Source organism: Bos grunniens, chromosome 20 (assembly GCF_055505025.1).
Source record: "Bos grunniens cultivar Pamir isolate PY7600 chromosome 20, Bosgru_T2T1.0, whole genome shotgun sequence".
Classification (NCBI taxonomy): domain Eukaryota; kingdom Metazoa; phylum Chordata; class Mammalia; order Artiodactyla; family Bovidae; genus Bos; species Bos grunniens.
Genome location: NC_141184.1, coordinates 25,731,905 through 25,739,858, shown reverse-complemented (window position 1 = coordinate 25,739,858; position 7,954 = coordinate 25,731,905). Strand labels below are relative to the sequence as shown.

The following is a 7,954-nucleotide window of genomic DNA, read 5'->3' as shown; positions in this document are numbered from 1 at the left end:
GCTGGATCATCAAAAAAGCAAGAGATTTCCAGAAAAACATCTATTTCTGCTTTATTGACTGCCAAAGCCTTTGACTGTGTGGATCACAATAAACTGTGGAAAATTCTGAAAGAGATGGGAATACCAGATCTCCTGACCTGCCTCTTGAGAAATCTGTATGCAGGTCAGGAAGCAACAGTTAGAACTGGACATGGAACAACAGACTGGTTCCAAATAGGAAAAGGAGTACGTCAAGGCTGTATACTGTCATGTTGCTTATTTAACTTATATGCAGAGTACATCATGAGAAATGCTGAACTGGAAGAAACACAAGCTGGAATCAAGATTGCCGGGAGAAATATCAATAACCTCAGATATGCAGATGACACCACCCTTATGGCAGAAAATGAAGAGGAACTCAAAAGCCTCTTGATGAAAGTGAAAGTGGAGAGTGAAAAAGTTGGCTTAAAGCTCCACATTCAGAAAATGAAGATCATGGCATCTGGGCCCATCACTTCATGGGAAATAGAAGGGGAAACAGTGGAAACAGTGTCAGATTTTATTTTTCTGGGCTCCAAAATCACTGCAGATGGTGACTGCAGCCATGAAATGAAAAGATGCTTACTCCTTGGAAGAAAAGTTATGACCAACCTAGATAGCATATTGAAAAGCAGAGACATTTCTTTGCCAACAAAGGTCCGTCTAGTCAAGGCTGTGGTTTTTCCTGTGGTTATGTATGGATGTGAGAGTTGAACTGTGAAGAAGGCTGAGTGCTGAAGAATTGAAGCTTTTGAACTGTGGTGTTGGAGAAGACTCTTGAGAGTCCCTTGGACTGCAAGGAGATCCAACCAGTCCATTCTGAAGGAGATCAGCCCTGGGATTTCTTTGGAAGGAATGATGCTGAAGCTGAAACTCCAGTACTTTGGCCACCTTATGTGACGAGTTGACTCACTGGAAAAGACTTTGATGGTGGGAGGGATTGGGGGCAGGAGGAGAAGCAGATGACAAAGGATGAGATGGCTGGATGGCATCACTGACTTGATGGACGTGAGTCTGAGTGAACTTCAGGAGTTGGTGATGGACAGAAAGGCGTTGCATGCTGCAATTCATGGGGTCGCAAAGAGTCGGATACGACTGAGCGACTGAACTAAACTGAACTGAACTGAAGATAACATATCATTCCAAAGCCTTTTGTTCAGTCCAGACTGTTTCACCAAGCAACAATATTCCAGTTGCATAAAGATATTTTCCCATACATTGATCAGAAGTATTTAAATACAATTTGTTCTTAATGGTATTTTCCTTCATGACATACACAAAAACTGTTTCCAGTGATTTCTTATATTACTTATTTCTATCCTCCTAGTCTACAAGCAAGAATTCTTACAGCACTACTCAAATTTTTCCTTTTCCTTAAGTTGCTATATGTTCAATCAAGGAATTCTACTGAATACATACTGTTAATCATTTTTAACTCCATTTCTGTGGTTCTTTCACTTGTTGAATTAGAAACATTTATTTTTCTAAACAATAGACTAGATTTATAATATTAATTTCCATTTTTCCATAGTTTTTATAATCACTGATGAAATTCAGCTAATCTTCCTAATCTTTGTTACTACTTACTACTTCACTCTATTCTCCGTTTCACTGACCGTCTTTTCTGCAAAACACAAATCATTACATTCTTTCCACCCTTACATTCTTTCAGCTCTTGCCGATTGCCCTCAGGAAAAAAAAAAAAATTCTCAGGGCATCCACTAGAGCCTGTTTTTTTCTTGCACTCTCTTACCTCATGGCTTTATAGCTTCACTCCTTGCTCTCCCCTTCCCATACTTATGTATCTGAACTGTAATTGCACTTTACCTAGCTCAATAATTGCTTCGGGTTTCATTCCTTACCATATACTCTTTCTTTGAGCAATATCTCCCTTTACTTCCTTCTACTAGTATCTGAGTAAAAGTTGTTGGTTTTTCTAGACTGAATTATACATATACTCCACTCCCACAATACTTTACAAACGACTTCAGGTTAGTGTATTTTTTATTTTCTCCAATAGACTCTTAGAGTGATGGGCAGAACTGTTTAATATCTTACTAAATAAATCACAACACAATTTTAAGGATCTTTAGGCCATGTTTTCTTACAGTTTATTAATATTTTGTAGATTTATATCACTTACATCATTGGAAGTCTATTCTGAATCAGTTATAGGGGGACAAATATCAATCTTTAAAGTACCTTCAAATATCTACTTTAAAATCAATAAGTTAAGCAGAAGACATTGTTTATCCCTGCCACTCCTGTTTTCACATATTAATATTCTGCTTAATAAGAAAAGAAAGAAAATGCGAGTTTATAAAAGATGGAACCTGCCTGCAGTTAGATAATAACCTCTGTGTTCTTTGAAGTCTACTGGGCACACCGCAACCACTAACTTTTGTTGTATTTTTGAAAGTGAATCTTTTTTCCTTGAAGATAAGCATTCTGTGCCAGACTTCATACTACTACTTCAGATTAATCTACATAAAATAGCCTTATGTCTTCTCCTCAAGCTTCCTGAAAAGTTGTGTACTGTATACACAATTTTATATCTGCATGACCTTAGTGAACTTTTACTGTTGCTTAGTTGATAAGATGTGTATGACTCTTTTGCAACCCATAGACTATAGACTCGCTCGTCAGGCTCCTATAACCTTGGGATTTCCCAGTCAAGAATACTGGAGTGAGTTGCCATTTCCTTCTCTAGGGGATCTTCCAGACCCAGGGATAGAACATGTGATTCCTGAATTGCAGATGGATTCTTTGACAATGAGCCACAATGGAGGCCCTAGTGAACTTTAGGCCCTTCAAAATTAAGCTTAAATTATGAATCATAAGATGAAATATAAGAAGTTAAATTCTTTTCTTCTTTGTGGTTGGATATCAGACCTTATTTATCACTGTTGTTCAGTGGCCCACTCATGTCCGACTCTTTGCGACCTCATGGACTGCAACACAACAAGCTTCCCTGTCCTTCACTATCTCCCAGAGTTTGCTCAAACTCATGTCCACTAAGTCGATGATGCCATCCAATCATCTCCTCCTCTGTTGCCCCCTTCTCTATAACCTTATGTTATAAATGCTACAAACCTAAAAAAATTGCTCACTGAATTTTAGCCAATAACAAAATCTTTTAAAATGAAACATAGTTGCCATATAACATTGTATAAGTTTAAAGTATACAACTTGCTGATTTTACACATTTATATATCAATAACCTCAGATATGAAGAGGACACTACCCTTATGGCAGAAAGTGAAGAGGAACTCAAAAGCCTCTTGATGAAAGTGAAAGTGGAGAGTGAAAAGTTGGCTTAAAGCTCAACATTCAGAAAATGAAAATCATGGCATCCGGTCCCATCACTTCATGGGAAATAGATGGGGAAACAGTGGAAACAGTGTCAGACTTTATTTTTCTGGGCTCCAAAATCACTGCAGATGGTGACTGCAGCCATGAAATTAAAAGGCACTTACTCCTTGGAAGGAAAGTTATGACCAACTTAGCGTATTGAAAAGCAGAGACATTGCTTTGCCAACAAAGGTTCATCTAGTCAAGGCTATGGATTTTCCAGTGGTCATGTATGGATGTTAGAGTAGGATGGTGAAGAAATCTGAGCGCCAAAGAATTGATGCTTTTGAACTGTGGTGTTGGAGAAGACTCTTGAGAGTCCCATGGACTGCAAGAACATGCAACCAGTCCATCCTACAGGAGACCAGTCCTGGGTGTTCTTTGGAAGGAATGATGCTAACAGCTGAAACTCCAGTACTTTGGCCACCTCTTGCGAAGAGTTGACTCACTGGAAAAGACCCTAATGCTGGGAGGGATTGGGGGCAGTAGGAGAAGGGGACGACAGATGATGAGATTGCTGCATGGCATCACCGACTTGATGGGCATGGGTTCGGATGAAGTCCGGAAGTTGGTGATGGACACGGAGGCCTGGTGTGCTGCAATTCATGGGGTCGCAAAGAGTCGGACACGACTGAGTGACTGAACTGAACTCATACTGCAATGTGATTATCACTACAATGTTAGCTAACACCTCTATCAAGTCACATAACAGCTTCTTTTTTTGTGATGAAAACAATTAAGATGTAATCTCTTAGCAACTTTGAAGTTTATAATGCCATACTGATAAATACAATTGCTATGCTATGCATTAGATCCCCAGAACTTATTTAACTAATAGTTTCAAGTTTGTACCCTTAGACAACATCTCCACAATTTCTCCACTTCACGTCCCTGGTAACCACCATTCTATCCTCTGTATCTGTGACTTCTGCATTATTTCAAAAACAAAGTCCAGACCTCTTTATTCTTATTTCTTAATAATAGCATTTCCATTCTTAAAGGAAAAAAGTATATGCTTTGTTCACTGCATATAATTTCATAATTGTTAAAAATATTATTCTATGAAAACTTATTATATCACTAGATTGCATTTATTTTCTAAATTAGATTGCTTTTTTTCTAGAACCTTTGTTAATCCAACGAATCATAATAATATGAATAATATATTATTCTTTCTCTAGGGACCATTTCTAAATTCCTTCATAGGAAGGAAATAATTACTTGTTTCAAATTTTTATTTTAAGGAAATTAAATATATAGGAGATGCCACAGTAAGGTTATAAAATTTACATATTCTCACAAATTTTGATGTTAGGGATCAAAAACCTAACCATAAAAATGGCATAAAAATGTTTTCCTTACAGTCACATTATTTGTTGATTTCTTTGCTTTTGTCCAGTCACTGTACTGAGCATTTTTAACACATATCATTTAGATTAAGCACCTCAAAAATAAAATCTTATGCTTTATATTCACTAAGTTTTACATATTATGAAGCTAACAAATCAGAAATTTTAAAAAATGCTGATTTGTACAGTCAGTAACAGAGCTTAATTTCAAGACTGTAAGTACTGCCTTTCATAGGTATGTATTTTTGGGCTCCAAAATCACTGCAGATGGTGATTGCAGCCATGAAATTAAAAGATGCTTACTCTTTGGAAGGAAAGTTATGACCAACCTAGATAGCATATAAAAAGCAGAGACACTACTTTGCCAACAAAGGTCCATCTAGTCAAGGCCATGATTTTTCCAGTAGTCGTGTATGGATGTGAGAGTTGGACTGTGAAGAAAGTTGAGCACTGAAGAATTGATGTTTTTGAACTGTGGTGTTGGAGAAGACTCTTGCAAGTCCCTTGGACTGCAAGAAGATCCAACCAGTACATCCTAAAGGAGACCAGTCCTGGGTGTTCATTGGAAGGACTGATGCTGAGGCTGAAACTCCAATACTTTGGCCACCTCATACGAATTGTTGACTCATTGGAAAAGACCCTGTGCTGGGAGGGATTGGGGGCAGGAGGAGAAGGGGACGACAGAGGATGAGATGGCTGGATGGCATCACTGACTCGATGGACGTGAGTCTGGGTGAACTCCGGGAGTTGGTGATGGACAGGGAGGCCTGGTGTGCTGCAATTCATGGGGTCACAAAGAGTCGGACACGACTGAGCGACTGAACTGAACTGAACTGAACAGAAGACTGTCTCTCTCCTCAGGGAGGGACCATTGACTATTGAGATCCTAACGCATGCCACACTTTGTTGCATCCTTTATGACAACCCATTCTGCATTTATTTCTCAAAAGAAGGTGATTTATTACTTAATCATTTTCTGTCCCTCTCCTCTTTGGCATTTCTTGTGGAAATAACTGTTGAGTGCTTACTGTATGCCGGACATTTTTGTCCTTGCTGGAGACAAAGCAATGTGTACACCAAACTCTAATTTGATGGAGTTTGCATTTAGAAATTTACTTTTTAACTGAGAAATAATTTATAAGTAACTTCCTTAATTTCCAGATATTTGGGGTTTTCCTAGATTACTGACTTCTAATTATATTTCTTTGTGGTTAGAGCATATACTTTAAATCCCTTTAAATTCATCAATACTAGATTTTTGGTTCAGTGAATGGTCTATCTTGGTAAAAATAAATACGCACTTGAAAAGAATGTGTATTCTGTAGTCTTCAGATGCATTGTTCCAAAAATATAAATTAAAACAAGGGATTGTTCAGATATATGTCTTTTATTTATTTATTGTTTTTATTATTGACTTTGTTATTCAGCTCAGTCGCTCAGTCATGTCCTACTCTTTGTGACCCCATGGACTGCAACAATTGCCAACTCCCGGAGCCTACTCAAACTCATGTCCATCAATTCGATGATGCCTTCCTACCGTCTCATGCTCTGTCGTCCCCTTCTCTTCCTGCTCTCAATCTTTCCCAGCATCAGGGTCTTTTCCAATGATTCAGTTCTTCATATCAGGTGGCCAGAGTATTGGAGCTTCAGCTTCAGCATCAGTTATTAGTATTCATTATTTGGTACATAATTGATCACTTTTGCTTTTCTGATGAATTTTCCCTTTTATCACTATGAAATAATACTTTTTATCTCTGGTAATACTTTTTACTGAAGTCTTTCTTTTTCCTGAACTTAGTATATCCACTCTAAGTTGCATATGCTAACTTGTTGTTTTACATATACTTTCTCTCAAAGTGAGTTTCTTCTCTTTTTCTTTTTCCTTCTCCATCCAAACTTTGAAGATGATACTTCACTATCTACTAGTCTTATGGCTTCTGAGCTGCCAGGCAAATTGCCTTTATATATCATTTTCATTTTTATCTATTTGTTTTAAAGATTTTTATTTGTCTTTCAGCATTTTGATTTTATGAATACGAACACAGTTTTCTTGGTACTCATCCACTTGAAATTTTCTGAGATGTTTGAAGTTATAAATGTATGCCATTCACTACATTTGGATATTTTTATAAATTATTTTTTAAAATATGTCCTGGTCTTCCCATCTGGTACTCAAATCAGATCAGTCACTCAGTCGTGTCCGACTCTTTGCAACCCCATGAATCACAGCACGCCAGGCCTCCCTGTCCATCACCAACTCCCAGAGTTCACTCAGACTCACGTCCATCGAGTCAGTGATGCCATCCAGCCATCTCATCCTCTGTCGTCCCTTTCTCCTCCTGCCCCCAATCCCTCCCAGCATCAGAGTCTTTTCCAATGAATCAACTCTTCACATGAGGTGGCCAAAGTACTGGAGTTTCAGCTTTAGCATCATTCCTTCCAAAGAAATCCCAGGGCTGATCTCCTTCAGAATGGACTGGTTGGATCTCCTTGCAGTCCAAGGGATTCTCAAGAGTCTTCTCCAACACCACAGTTCAAAAGCATCAGTTCTTCAGCACTCAGCCTTCTTCACAGTCCAACTCTCACATCCATACATGACCACAAGAAAAACCATAGCCTTGACTAGACGAACCTTTGTTAGCAAAGTAATGTCTCTGCTTTTGAATATGCATTCTAGGTTGGTCATAACTTTCCTTCCAAGGAGTAAGCGTCTTTTAATTTCATGGCTGTAGGCACCATCTGTAGTGATTTTGGAGCCCAGAAAAATAAAGTCTGACACTGTTTCCACTGTTTCCCCATCTATTTCCCATGAAGTGGTGGGACCGGATGCCATGATCTTCGTTTTCTGAATGTACTCAGATTACACATATGTTAAACTTTTTAATACTGACCCACAGGTTTCTGAGACACTTATTTTTCTCCTGAAAATTTCACCTTATTCTCAATTTTTTTTCATGGATAATTTCTATTGATCTATCTTCAGGTTCAGGGTTTCTTTCCACTGTCATCTCCCTATGGTTATTATGTTAATTAGTTGAAATTTTAACTTCAGATACTGTATTTTCTACTTATTACACTTTTATCCAGTTCTTTTGTACCATTTTTATATCTCAGTTATATTATTTTTTTTTCATTCAACTCAAGTATGTTTTCCTTTACATGATGAAGCATAGTTAAATACCTGCATTAAAGTCTTCAATGATTCCAGTCTGTGGGTCTTCACAGGTTTAATAGCT

The 7,954-nt window shown here is 38.0% G+C and overlaps 1 non-coding gene across 1 annotated transcript; it reads left to right on the top strand.

Moving 5' to 3' along the window:
• The first annotated feature begins 7,535 nt into the window (after window positions 1-7,535).
• Window positions 7,536-7,613, top strand: LOC147350167 (small nucleolar RNA SNORD36). The gene has a single exon (XR_015149280.1). It is a non-coding gene; the product is annotated as a small nucleolar RNA SNORD36 (small nucleolar RNA).
• Window positions 7,614-7,954: the final 341 nt, after the last annotated feature.